This window comes from Tyto alba, unplaced genomic scaffold (genome assembly GCF_018691265.1).
Source record: "Tyto alba isolate M040663 unplaced genomic scaffold, T.alba_DEE_v4.0 Super-Scaffold_6, whole genome shotgun sequence".
NCBI classification, from domain to species: domain Eukaryota; kingdom Metazoa; phylum Chordata; class Aves; order Strigiformes; family Tytonidae; genus Tyto; species Tyto alba.
Genome location: NW_024881327.1, coordinates 41,468,310 through 41,483,381, shown reverse-complemented (window position 1 = coordinate 41,483,381; position 15,072 = coordinate 41,468,310). Strand labels below are relative to the sequence as shown.

Here is a 15,072-nt window from a genome sequence, read left to right as displayed (position 1 = left end):
GGCAAGTCCTCATTTTGTAGCAGAAGTACAAAGAATAAAGTCACACACTCCCTACATATGGAAATGAAGGAAATACTGTAAACATGTGCCATAGGGCTGGGCTTCTGATTCATCACAGGCGAAAGCTCTAGAAATCACAGGGTTCTTCCTTGCAAAATACTTTTTCTAAAAATGAGGACAAAAATTGTGACCATTAGCCTATTATATGTGATTTGATTATGCTTTATTCAGGTTGGCCACGTCCTTTTCTTTGTAGGTTGTAGTTTATTGACACAATCAACTGAAATGGCTCTTCTGGAGCCATTACAATTTGTTGTGTTAGTGCAGCTGAAAACACTTCAACATACCACGTGTCACGCTTTGTCAAGTTAACAGTTGATGTTTCCAAATCAGGATTAGGAACAGTGCTGATGCAGTGCAATGCATCAATTGCTTGTGCAACATAAGCATTCATGAAAAGAGACAAACTCTGCTGGAGTAAAGAAGCACAACCTATTGTTGTTTGTCAGGTGTCCCAGCAGTTTATTTACCCTAAAGCATCAAGTGGTCCATCCCTTCAGTCATTGAGGTTACTTACAAATACCAAAGGGAGAAGAGCAGTCTTGCATAAATAATTGTGAACCACTAGTCCATTTTAATAAGCCAATAATCTTCAGAAATTATATTAAACTCTTAGTCAGCAATAAGGAAACACAGATTAAGTGATGTACCAAAGGAGATGCAAGAAATGCATGGCTACTAGCCCATGATACAACCAGGAGTTTACCTCATCAGATACACTAAGGTGTATATAGCCCCTTTAGTCCCTCTCTCTGACCGGTAAATCCACACTGGGACAGCAATGAAGCTAAAACTGAAGTTGTTTAAGATTTTATTCTCTGATCTGTGTATGTGATAGGCTTGTGTGTGAACAACTCTAGAATTGTTATATTTGTGCTGAAATGGATAATGGATAAATGAATAGTGAAATTTTGTATGAACAAAAGTGACATTTTGTTGATGACACAAAACAACAATATGAAAAAAAATGTGATTTTCAGTTACTGCCAGATTTTCAGAACTGCCAAATGGAAATAAAGGTATTGATATTGAAGAATGCTTATCTTTTATTTCTAAAATCACTGAAATGGAGGAGATGATTGAATTCTTCTTTGGGTCATTGGAAAGCTAGGAAATCCTTTAAAACATCGAACAATTATTCAAGCTTAGCTTCCTAATGTTAATCATCCTGATTTCGTATGCAGACATCTAAATAAGGTTTTTCAGAAGGAAAATAGTCCACACATTGGAATAACACCGAGAGGAAGTTCTAAGCACTCAGATTCTGTCCTGGTTTTGGCTGGGATCGAGTTAATTTTTCTTCTTAGTAGCTAGAACGGTGCTGTGTTTTGGATTCAGTATGGGATTTGGTACAAGAAGAATGCTGATAACACACTGATATTTTCAGCTGTTGCTGAGAGATCAAGAACTCTCCAACTCCCCATGTCCTGCCCGGGCACAGGTGGCACGAGAAGCTGGGAGGGAGCACGGCCAGAGCTCCGGACCCAAACTGGCCAGTAAAATGTTCCACACCATGTAACGTCATGCTCAGTATACAGAGGAGGGGTGGCCAGGAAGGAGGGGGTTCTCTTTTGCTTCCAAGATTGCGGTTTTGGGATCTTGGTATTTAGAGATCACTGGATGGGAACAGGCTGGGTATCCATTGGCAGGTGGTGAGCAATCGCATTGTGTGTTGCCTATTTGTACTTTCTGTTACTGTTTTATGTTATTGCAATTAATAAACTGGTTTTATCTCAACCTATCAGTCTCCTTTACCTGTCCAATTCCCTCCCCCATGCCCTGAGCAGGGGAAGGTGAGCAAGCGGCTGTGTGGTGTTTGGCTGCCAACCGGGTTTAAACCATGACAGATTCTCAAGAGCAGCTTTTTTCAAGCAGTGAAGCAAACACCAGTGATATACCCCCGTAAAATACAGCGCAGTAAAAACCAGAAAGATTGCTCTGAGTGTCAGTACTCTGAGCTTGCAAATGCAGCAGGAGGGAGAAATTGTGCTACAAGGCAGATGACGTGTGGTACCACTTCACACTGTCTGCAGACCTGCAGATTCATCTCAGCGAGAAGATGCCAAAATACAGCGGGGGAGAGGAGTGCTCTGAGTCCGGGGGAGAAAGGGAAGGCAGTGCTGGCAGGCAAGTTGTTCTCCAGGCCTCTTGCTATTCCTGGCTACCAGACCCACCACATTGCTCAGTTGGGGCAGAAAGGTGACAGTCCTGACAATGAGGATGCAGAGCTCTGGCAGAGGAATCTGGGGAGACAGCAGTGGTGGGATATACTTAAAGACAAGGAAGCACTGCTTTAGGGGTAGAGCAAGGTTGATCTTTCCCTGATCCCTTCCCAGGTTAATCCTGCTTATGATTCAAATAGTCATTTAAATGGCTAAAGTTATCCAATTCAGGAAAGCACAATGGCTATTATACAAATGGATTCTAAAAAGCATCTGAGTAACACAAGGTCATGCAGATATCCAAGTGATCCTCTATTAACTTAGAGCATTACATGAATTTAAAGGATAAGATCTATTTCAAAAGAATATTGACTTAATCATGGATTTATTTTTTTTTTAAAAACTGCATAAACAAACCTTTCACCAGAAATGCTAGGATACAATCCTAGACTTCTCTTTGGCCTTGAACCACTTCAGATTAATTGGTTTGGAGCCAAAGGAGGTGCATAATATAACATCACAATTTATATTTAGGAAAACTCATTAGAAATGAAAAAGTTATGTAACTCCTCAGAGAAAGCAAAAAAAATATAGGACAAATTACACTGAAACACTGCAGTTAAATTATTTTAACAGCAGGGTAGCTTTAAAAAAAACTGTTAGGACAAAATCCTACATAGCATGGGGAAAGAAAAGCTTTTACATCTTACTGTAATTAGAAACTCATCAGGTTAATGGGGCAATTTTTCAAAAGATGCCATTTAAGTTTTTGCACATGGCCTTGATCTCACTGTATTTCAGTTTGCAAACAGAACTTGTCCAGGGCAAAAATCCCCCAATCAGGCATTTTCTAATGTACATGGAAATTGAAAGCTCTGTATTTTTGTGTCTCTGCTTTTTCATTCAATTTGTACTTGTGACAGAATTCTAAGATTTCACTTTCATTTCAACATCCACTGACTGAAATTGCCAAAACCACCAAGTGGTTTTGGGCTATCTCAGTCTTTAGCAGGGAAACTGAATGGCTTCAAGAAAGCAAAGGGAAGGGAGCCAGCTAGTCAGGACCCACTCTTAATTTGAGCACTTAAAATCTGAGGCATAGGAAATTAATGATCACTTTTGATAAGTTAGGTTGGCACTTTAAGAAGTTGTTCAGTATTTAAATATATGATGAGAAAAAAAGCTGAAATGAGTGGAAAGGGATGCAGCATAATGGGAAAAGTTTTCCAAAACAGCCAAGTGATGGAGGAGCCTACATCTGTAGGATCCCATTTATTGAATATGGCAGTTTTCGTATGTGTCGTTCTGTGGCACCTAAATATGCTTCTTATTTACAAAGCTTTCTAAATGTGGAAGGACAAAGAGAGGGGGATGTACAAAACATCTGCTCACTCCAGATGACTAACAAGTGAAAAATAAGAGGGAGCCTGCAAAGCAAGTCATGAATGAGCCAGCCACCTTTACTGAAAGGATGAATTGTTCCTTTTAAGAAGTAATGAATGATTAGAATTAGGTGCCTGGACTGCAGTAGTTCTCCACTGTGTTGTTTTGTGGGTTTTTTTTTAATAAAGCTTTAAATATGGTACACTGAAAAACAGAACTGGAAACAGCTATGTTACTAAACAGCAAGGTACTGTGCTTACACTATTCGTATTTTTCAGGGTGGGTGGAGCCAGACAAAGAATGGAATGGAATGGAATATTTCAGCTGGAAAGGACCTACAATGATCTAGTTCAACTGCCTCATCACTTCAGGGCTGAGCCAAAGCATGCTGTTAAGAGTGTTGTCCAAATGTCTCTGACAGGCTGACAGGCCTGGGGCATTGGTCACCCCTTTAGGAAGCCTGTTCCAGTGTTTGACCACCCTCTCGGTAAAGAAATGCTTCCTAATGTCCAGTCTAAACCTCACCTGGTGCAGCTTTGAACTTAATTAACTGAGAACAGCCCTGTGGAGAAGGACTTGGGGGTACTGGTGGATGAAAACCTGGACATGAGCCAGCAACATGCTCTCACAGCCCAGAAAGCCAACCGTACCCTGGGCTGCATCATGACAAGTGTGGCCAGCACGTCAAGGGTGGGGATTCTCCCCCTCTACTCCGCTCTCATGAGACCCCACCTGGGGTGCTGTGTTCAGCTCTGGGGCCCCCAACATCAGAACGACACGGACCTGCTCGAATGGGTCCAGAGGAGGCTACAAAGATGGTCTGGATGCTGGAGCACCTCCCCTCTGAGGACAGGCTGAGAGAATTTGGGTTGTTCAGCCTGGAGAAGAGCAGGCTCTGGGGAGACCTTATAGTGGCCTTCCAGTACCTAAATGGGGGTCTACAGGAAAGGTGGGGAGGGATTTTTTTTATCAGGACAGGTAGTGATAGGACAAGAGATAACAGTTTTAAACTGAAAGAGGGTAGATTTAGATTAGATATAAAGAAGACATTCTTTACAGTGAGTGTGGCTGCCCCCTCCCTGGAAGGGTTCAAGGCCAGGGGCTGGGAGCAACCTGGTCTGGGGGAAGGTGTCCCTGCCCATGGCAGGGGGGGTTGGAACTAGATAGTAATCCTTCCAACCCAAACCATTCTATGATTCAATGAAATAGAGTAAGTCAGCGAATGAAGTAAAACTGTGTAACTAATTCACTAACATCAGAAAGGTAATCTTGACTTAAAAATGTATTGCTTTTAACATATAATATTATTAGTTTTACATTCTGGATGGAAAGGCTTTTACAAGCTCAAGTCTTGCCTGTTATTAAGAACCATAAAAGCAAAACCTCATTCGCAGCTTATGTGCACTGCACATCACACTCATTTGTAAGATTAGAGTTTTATCATGGCTTTAAAACAGCAGTTTTTCCTATCCTGGTAACCCACTTTGCATTCCTTTAAGCTGACAATCCATGCAAGAGAAGATAATTTGAAAAATGATGACAAAAAGTTGTAGCAAGCAATATCAGTAGTAACTTCAAAGAAATAGTATTAACCCTGCAGGTTCTGGTTGCCACAAGAATAGTTCCTTGTCTGCTAGCTGAAAAAATTAAAACCAAGACCACCTACATGCAGACAGCACAGACGTTGACTAGTGCAGGAATACCAGTATTTCACAGCAAGAGATATAAGAGATTTTAAAAGAACCTATTTGTAAAATATGCAGCATTGTCACCTCTATATTTGAATTACTTATTTTATGTTACTTTAGGAAATGGCATCTGAGGGCATTAAGCACCATAGATGCTAAGAAATCTAAACCCAGTAGTTATGAATTTTAAATCAATCAAATCTCTAAACATGGTGCACAGTTGAAAAAGAATGAGTCAAAATCAAAAAGCAGTGAAAAAATAGAAAATAAAAACGGCAAGCAAGGAACAATTCCAGAAATACAGAATTCCCACTGAGTGTTAAAGTACACCAGCTGAGGAAAATTGCCACACACTTTCAGGACTCTCCATAAATTTGGTTCTTGAATCAGTGTCTTCAGTCAGAACTGGCAGTAAAGATATCCAGTTGCCTTGTGGGAACAGAAAGGGAGCAAGAACTCCTTGAATGCTCAGCTGAGGGCAAGCTGCAGAGAGCAAATGTTAGATTCGTTTGTCTGGGCGGAATATGGGCAACTGTACCAAGCAGCTTCCAAAAATACTTTATGTCTTCAAAGCACTGGACAAAGATGAACTCACAATTCCCTGCTGAATTTCCCATTATAGACAAAGCTGAATTACAAAGGAAAAGCAAATCAGGCCTGAGGCTTGAGACACAGAAAAGGACAATTTTTCAAGAGTGTTGGGATGGCCAAGTTAATTCACAATAGTAGTAGTAGTTTAGTGTCAATCTCCAGGCTATAATCCCTACAAAGAAGTCCAAAGTGGTGTATTTTAATACCTTCCCAACTGCCTAACTGCATTTTGCTCAGCTGAACTCAATCCAACTGGCTCTTAACAAAAAAATTTGCAGGTAGCCATAAGATCATAAAGCAACAGCTCACTGGACAAAGAGAGGAGCAAGTGGATATTTTTGTGATTTCCCAGTATTCTGTTCTTGTTTTCATCTATCTCCAATTATCATACATAGATGTGAACTACTAGAAAGTCAGAAAGGAGTGTTTCAAAAAGGAGTGTTGCATAAGGAAATAATTTTGCAAACACAAAGAAGTATCTATCACTTCTACTAAAGGAGAATGTCATCCATTCAAAAGCTATCCTACCTGTTCTAGTAGAATAGATCTACTGTGCAGCTATGGATAGTATAAAACACTCCAGAAGTAGCAGCAGCAGGGACTGGTTACCTTCTCCCAACTGCAGGGGAATAACTTTTAATCTGTATAGACATTTTTTCTTAACCTAGATCACATGGAGCTTCAGTAAGACTAGGTCTCTAATACTTGCTTTTGGGGAAAAGTTGTGATCTTAATTTGTAAAGACTTTTAATTATTTTATTTGTCAAGACATTTTTCTAGAGGATCAGCATACTAACTCACAGAATTTCAGAGAAAGTTTAAGCCCATTCAAAACACAATTTCTCCTCAGGCTACAACTGTGTCAGTCAGGGACATGATTTTTTTAAAAAACCCAGTATCATCATGCCCACAGAACACCACAGTGCAATGACAGTTCTGTTTGTATGAAGACATCTCATCCTGATCAAGCTTATTCTTCCTCTCATTTGGGAAAAATTACACTTATGTCAAGCATAAATAATGATATTGACTACAAATGGATAACAAATATGGTTCATGTGTTCTGTCAGTAGTCTAACCGACCCAACATACACTGTTTACACAAACTCTAAAGAAAACCAACATCCAGCTCTGCTGGAAAATGAAGGCCAGCTTTTAAAGATATTTTTACATATGTCTGTGGGTACCTGTATATAGGTAGGTACAGGAGGGTGTCTTTTTGAGGCACCTAAGTGCTTTCACAAATCTAACAAAGAACCTGAATATCATTAACATCCTTGTGCAATGTACATAACTCACTTAGATTACTTAAAGAAAATACAGTTACCAAGACACTACCAGTACCAAAAAATTAAAAATATTTTGAAAGTAATTGTTTTCTACAACATAATTGATTCAACTGTTTTGGCAGAACAGTATTTTAACAGATCTCTTTTACAAAACTGCCTATTAGTAAAGCAATTGACAGTTCTGGTAGAGCTGAATACTTAAAATACTTATGGTAAACAAGCACAGTACTTGTGTTTATCAGCTGCTGTGCACTCAGGAAACATAGAAAGCAATATGCTTTCAAAGAGTAACTAACAGGTAAATAAACACATTTACATTTATTTAAGATTCACTTGGAAAAATACTATTGAAAGGACTTGAAAACGCTATAGCAGTAAAATCCCTACTGAAGCAAGAGGGAGGTGCGCATCCTGTTTCAGTTCAGGCAATCTGCTGTTTTTCTGGCAGTGGCACAGGTAGTAACAACATGGCCATGTCAGTTATAGAGATAACAGCCCTCACCACAAACGCTAAGGCAATGAAATGTAGTCAGGTTGTAAAGCTAAAGTAGTGACAAAGTCATACTGTTTGACTTATAACTCTTCATAGATACCTTTATTGCTGCCAGACCCATAAGTAGGTTTAAAACAAATGGTAGTGTTTGATCTGCATCTATTACTAACCTGTACAGACAAAATCACAAAGCCAAATGCTGCAACTTCATATCAAGACATCCTTGGAAATTACATGTAAGGACCAAAATCCATACTTTTCCCTTTACTATTAGATTTTAGGTTTTATATATATTTTTAAGAAAATGATCGCTTACTCTTAAAGGAACTACTTTCAGATTATCTTTTTCTTGATTTTTGACCTATTCTCCTCCCATTTGGTGGCGGGGGGGGGGGGTAGTGGTGGTGATGGTGGTGTGTACAGCTAGGCAATTTCAGTCTTGCAATTTCTAAACACTCCTACTTTAATTATTCTGAACACAGACAATTTCTCACTGTTTATCTTTTGACTGGTTTCTCTGATCTCTGCCCTTTCAGTTTGAATACACACAGCTGTGCAATGCTTTCAGATCCCTGCCATAAGTAGAAGTCAAGACATTTGTTCTGCAGAGAGAATTAGTGGATTAGTGGGAATGACTTCCTAAGTAGGTGAGTTGGCCAGGTGGGCGTCACACAGTCGAAGAATGGCAAAAGGTGGTTACCAGTCAGTTTGAAACAGAGTAGTGTTAAAACTACTTAGCGTGCTGAGCATCCTTTCAGGTTAAATTAAAGAAGTAATTAAGGGCTTCTTTAGAAAATAGCCTCAGGAAACGGCAGGAGGTCCCCGGAGCCCACAGGGCTCTGCCATGGGGTCAGAGCACTGCTGCAGGAGTGCTCGGGAGCTGCCTTGCCTTGTATAACCACCTGCAGCAAGAGGAACCCTTGGAAAGTATTAAGGCTTTGGGGCAAGAGCACGTGTCCACAAAACACACGGTGATAGAGCACATTATAAAACTAATGACACCTGCATCACACATCACAATACCCCCAGGACTGAAGCACAGACCTGTTCTGGCTGTTGTTGGCAGTGCTATCCCCAGCTCCGTGCCGGAGGTATGCCTAAAGGTAAGAAATTATTTCCTTACAGTTTGCTAAGGATGCAGAGAGCAAACCAGTTACCGTGTTGTCGCTTCCTACCGTAAAGGCATGAGGTTTATCCCTACCGATAAAGCCACGGCCTGGTTACCTGGGCGGTGCGGTGAGGAGCTCTCGGCCGCGTAACTGGCTCCAGGTTCCGCCACCGGGACGGTCCCTTTGTAACTCGGGCTTTCACTGCCACCCGGTGGACAAGCGGGTTTACACCGCGGAGTTACTCTGAATCCGACCTACTACGTCGCGGTGCTCTATCAGAGACACATTCGGCCCAGTGGATTTACAGGAGAAAACAAATCGCTTAACCTTGATTCACGGAGGAATAGGGGAGAGATGAACGAACGTGTTACTTGATACAAACCCCACATTCAAAAATCTTGTGGGTATGCCCTGAGGCATCACGAATGTGACTTGCAGATGGCTACAAATATTTGAAATGCTTTTTGTCTTACGATTTCTAGGCACTTACAATGTCAGGCTTTTCTTGCAACACCGAGGGCTAACTCCTCTTAATGTTAGGTTTTACCTAATCACATCTTTGGAGGGAAGAACTTTTGAGAACAGCAAATAGCACAAATCTTATAATGAAGCTGCTGACTAGTGGCAATAATGGCAGTTGACAAAGCTTCCCTGTTTAAAACAAAACTTTCTGAAATGATAACTCTTTGATTCCACTACAGCCAGGTTACTAACAAAGATAAAATGGTATATGCAGGATAGTTGGAGCACTCAAGGTGCTCATCCGTATTGCAGACCACATATGAGAGCATTCATCAGAAAAACATTACAGAGTATCATTTTATGTCTTAGACTTTGATTATTATTTAATATTTTGTCACACTAAGGTTCTCCTAAGCACTTAAAAAATACAAAGGGATATAACATTAAAGCAACAAGAAAGAAAAGCGGAAGTTCCAGATGAAAACACAAAGTGGAAGCACATGGCTCATAAATCCTGTTTGTATAACACTTGCATTAGGACTTCTGTCAAAAGCATCCTTTAGGATTATCACTTCTTGGCCTTGGAAAAATCAAAACTAACTTGGCCCTAGGCATTTAAAGGCCACATTTTATTTGAGAAATAAGAGAAAGTTCTTTCCAGCTGGGCACAATCAGCATTCCTGGTTTTGCCATGTGCCAATGTAACCATTTGGATCTGGAGCTCAAAAACTTGTATCCCTGACAAATACTAGAATTACCAGAAGAGTAACTTACTAGCCAGTGGGAGAAAACCAAAATACACTTTTCTTCCTGTTTGACTTGTTACTGGATGGTTCCAAAGGCCTTCCAGACACCTAGTGAAGATCCTTGGTGCCCTAAGGCCCCAGCAGGCATCCTTCTGACAAAGGAAAGAAGAGAAAAGCAGAAAAGCTTTTAAGATAAAAATCTTTTTTGGTCAATGTCCTTTTTTTCTGGTAGCTCTGAAACTTATGATAACAAGACTACTAATTTATCAGGCTCCATCATTATGTTCTCCATTTCAGGCTGTAAAATAACTGTTCTGAAGCAAACATGATGTAATCTAACCTACTTTACTGTAATAGCAGCTGAACAAAGCTTTGACAGTGATTTTTTTTTTTTTTTTGTATGTTCAATTCCTGAACTCAAACTGAAGTTTGAGCTTGAGATGATGCAGACTACAATGACTGAAATCAAAGGAAACATTCATATGAATCTTAATGAAGTAAAATTCTCAAGCTTCAGGCAACTTCAAGCCTTCTGCATGTCAGACAGAAGATCTGCATTACATGAGAACTTGATGTAACGTTATGATACTCTCACAAATACAAAAGGTTGTATTTTCCAGTAGCTGATTCCCCTGTGACCCAGCTTTTAAAATCATGATTACGAAGGTTTGGGGAAGTGAAGAGAGTGTATGGAAAAACAGTGCAAATTGTTTGCTTAACAGCATTTGCTTTTAGAGCACGTCCAGAAGTGTTAAAAATATGCTTCAGATGACAGGAGTGATTCATGACTAGACAGCTGCTGAGAGAGACATCACCGACAGGAGAGAGAGGGAGAGTGTGTGTGTGAGAGAAGGAGAGATATTTGACATGCAAATTACTTGGAGAAAAAGAAATTAAATACCTTTTCTTCTGAGCTTTAGAATTTAGGAATGATTTTAATGACTTTTGAATTGAACCAAAGTTGTATCTCCTGAAGCTGTCAGAACTTCAGCACCCCTCAGATCTGTTTCACAGGCTGCAGTCGTTACTCAGCTGATGTGACGACTGTCTGCTGTCTCTTTCTAGGTAGGAAAAAGCAATATTCTTTTGTCCATTTGGTGTTTTACAATATTAAGAGTCTGCTGAATTTCCTGTCAAGCCCTAACTTCATAAATAATGCAATTCTTCCATAGGTGTCAGTCTTTAGACAAAACGTTTAATAAAGCTGGTTGGAAGTAAGTCCCCACCCAACAAGTAGAAGGGATATTTTCCTCATTCTGGATCCATAGAACAAATTCAGAAAGTGATTGATTGAAATCCAAATCTGAAACTAATGCCTAAGCCACTTAACAACTGAGCTTGAACTTTGATGTTCTAATGATCTCTGACATTCCCCACCTAAAAAATATCGTGGCAGATGGTCTACACCTACAGTCCCACTGCTTTTCCCTATCCATTTAGCATGGATCTGGTAGCACAGCCCTCACTCTGTGGACCCAGGACTTTACTGTACTAGCCTACCTCTAAACAGCAACCTTCATTGATTTCCTGCTTTGATAGTGCTAATTTCAAATATACTTACAGTGGTCTGATGTTCCCTGGAAGCCCAAGTTTAAATTTCGGTGTTTGTCAAAACTAGTCAGCTTTAATCTTGGCCTCTTCATGACTCCATGTATACACGCCTCCTGGATGATTTAATGCTTATGGTTGTTCTGTACAGCTTTTCCCTAAAATACTGTGCCTGGCAAGTGAAAATGCAGAGGGCCTTTATTCTGAAGTGGAAATAAAACACAGTAAAATCAGCTAGAACTCTCTGTACCTAAATTTACAAATTTTCAGCCACTTCTAAAATAAGCATGTCATACATTCATATATTTGCATTGAAAAAGCTAAGCTGATTTTAGAAAACCAATATGATTAAATCATAGGCAATTTGTGTCGACCACCCCCTTTTTAGAAGAGGCTTTTTTAGCTTGCTTTGTTTCACCAGAATACAGATTATCTATTTGAAATACATGAATTGAATGGACTTCCCATTGAGGTTAGTGTATTCTAGTGTTGTAATAAAGGTTATGAAAAGATGTCCGAGCACCAGCTGGCCTTCCTTTGATCCTCTCCATTCTTGTGATGATACATTTTCACACTTAAGATGATTCCCTTCTACCTCAAAGGCTGAGAGCTGCTTTGGTCCTTACAAATATTAACTGCAATCACAATGACCTATCTTTCTGGTTCCAGTCATCTGTTTAATATAGAGTAGAAGGTCAGAACTACACTAAAAGGGCCTGAAAGGCTTTATTTCAGAATACTGCCTCCTGCAGAGCTTCACAAAAAGCTGGCAGACTTGTAGTTCATGCATGCACGCTCCTCAGCACTGCATTGTGCCGTTGTATTAATGGGCTTTTGTAACCTTCCAGGAAAAATTCCCTCACCAAGAGAACAAAACTGCTGTCAGATCTGAACGCACATGTGAATATCAACTACAAAAAAAAAAAAAAAAATTATATTTAAACAGTAGGGGTACTGTGTTCAGAAAAAAGAATGTCTGAGTCACTAGCTTGTGTCTTCACCAGGCTGTGTTTTAAAGGTAATTTTTATCTGTTTGCTAGGACGGAGATTTAATAAGAGAGATGGAAACCAACTGTTTAGAGAAGGCAAATTCAATAATAGATGTCAGTAAGGATTAATGAATAACGCTGTGGACCAGAAAGCACAAGCCTGTGTGTACCAATACAAAGAAATCTATTTGCAGCACAGTGGAGCACAGGTCACTTTGAAGTCATTAGCATACTGAATTACCAAATAGCTGCATCTAAGGCCCTTCAGTTGTCATTAGAACGCATTTCCCAAGCTATCACATTTGCCTCCTTCAAATCTGCCTGTAAAGCTCACGTTTTCTTGCTTTCTATTGTCTTCTGCACAAGCAGGACCATCTACATTTCTTGCCATGTTTGCTTTATTTATCACTTCTGAAGCAAGTTCTTTAGCAAGAAAGCTAAATACCCCAAATCCCAGCACACACTCCAAAACATGGAGACTGGAGATTTTTATAGTTTTACAACTGTGTGGGACTCTGTTTACCTATATGCCTCTACATTTTTCCTCACCGAGCTTGAATATGTTAATGTCTGGACTGGATTATCAGGGGTGGGTAAGTGGCATGAAGTGAGCAGCAAGAATTGAATACAGCTGTCCACGTATGAATGGAGCTACCCACAGTGGGGAAGACAATGAAAGGAAAGAAAAAAGTGGATTCCAGAAGCAAATGGCCTATGGGCCAGTTCCACTTGCTTCACACTGATTTTGTTTTAAATTTGGCTTGCTCTTGTATATGCCACTTAGATGTTTTGGGAAGGCTTCATGTATAGCAATTACTTCCCTATAAAATTATCAACAGGAGTTTAAGCCTACTTGGACTAGCTGAAGAAGCCATGGAAACAAAGCAGAAGTGCTCCGTTCTAAAGCCCGATCTCCAAAATCAAGAAACTGCAAAACATCTAGTAGGCCAGATTTAAAAGAGTATGAAATAGTCTCAGACCAGGAAACCACTATATGTGCTCGATGGCAACAGGTTATAACCAAGAGGTAAGTCCTTCCTACTGAAGTCCTCCTTCCTTATACAACTTTTCATTTTCAGTTCTAACTAGACTAGATTGTAAGTCTCAAGATAAGCAGAGGATTTTTTTTGGAAGGGGAGTTATTTGAACTTAGACTTAATTATATGATTTATCATTTTTGTGTGTACACAGAGAAAACATATCCATATAAAAATGGCAGGTTAAATTTTGTATAGGTTTAATGCACTTAAATCATCCAAAAAACAAAGTAATGCCTTCAAAAGCTTAAATGCTACTATAATTTACTTTTTTTCTGTTGTCAAATGACAGAGATATACTCTGCACTGAATAAACCCAAATTAAGCCCTGAGAAGTTACCTGCATCTTCTGGAAACAAAAGTGATTCAAGTTTGCAAGATGAACTGAACAGCAGCTCTGCACTGCAGGATAGTTATTCTAATAAATAACAATTAGCAGTCCTTCGATTTTACTATGACAGTTTGGTTAACTTTTTTTTTTTTTTAATAGCATGCCATTTACATCAATTATAATGGCACTTTAGCAGTGCCTGCTACTAGCCAATTGACTGATGCTTATTCATACCCCTCAACATGCTGGCTATGGATATTTATGAGCAATAGCTATGGCTGGGCATCTGCTGCTTGTGAAATACTATTGGCTTAATAATTATGTCACGGTTTCCACCTGTTCTTCAAAGTCATGGGGTAGCTGCTGTTTTTCAACTCTGCCAGCTTTATGGCAGCATTAGGACTATCAGCCCCTATTTCCTATTCCCGGTCAAACATCCTCTTCATTATGGACCTACAGGTTGGCATAGAAAATTCTTAGGATACAGAAAAAGATCCTCCTTCAAGGTAATTTTCTAGAGAGGTCTCACTGAGAAAAGCTCAGACAATACTAAATTGGCATGACATACCATATTAAATTTTGGAAACACAAAAGCAAAATAAATCTTCTTGCAGTCAGGCAGTGATATTCTCACTGCAAAGTGGCTGCAGGGATGGGGCTTAATCCTAAACTTCTTACTCCATACATAAAAACTAATTCTCTTCCATCTGACTCCATCCATCTACTCGTCTTTTGAATGTTCCCTCTTGCTCAGCTTCTCCTTCAAGCCAGCTAGAAATAACAGCTCTCAGTGCTCCTGCCCTGTGCTGCAACTCCTCCTTTTTCTGATTCCAGCTGCGCAAACTCAGATGGACTGCTTTCTCCTACCAGTGTTTTCTCCACTTCCTTCTCAAAGATGCCACACTGCAACATGATGTTTTATCAAACTCCACAAACTGCAGTGTTCACAGTCTGCTAGCAGGTTTGAGAACCTCATGTTATTGGTGTGAAACACTCTCACAGGAAGAAATTCTGCCAAGCAAGAGAATTATCCGTAGTGCAACATGGCTGTCCTTGGCACAAAGCACTTGATGCCTAGCAATCTAATCTATGTGCTTACAAGCATCTCAAGATGCTACTTCAAGACAGTCTTCAGCAATAACACATTCCTCCAAAACAAAGTGTACAGATTTCCATTAGCCTGT

General features: G+C 39.9%; 1 long non-coding RNA gene across 1 annotated transcript; it reads right to left on the bottom strand.

Annotated features, from left to right (window-relative positions):
• Positions 1–9,486: 9,486 nt before the first annotated feature.
• Positions 9,487–12,442, bottom strand: LOC122154872. The gene is made up of 3 exons (XR_006167009.1): positions 11,545–12,442; positions 10,885–11,044; positions 9,487–10,135 (listed from the first exon to the last, which is right to left on the bottom strand). It is a non-coding gene; the product is annotated as an uncharacterized LOC122154872 (long non-coding RNA).
• Between the last annotated feature and the right edge of the window lie 2,630 nt (positions 12,443–15,072).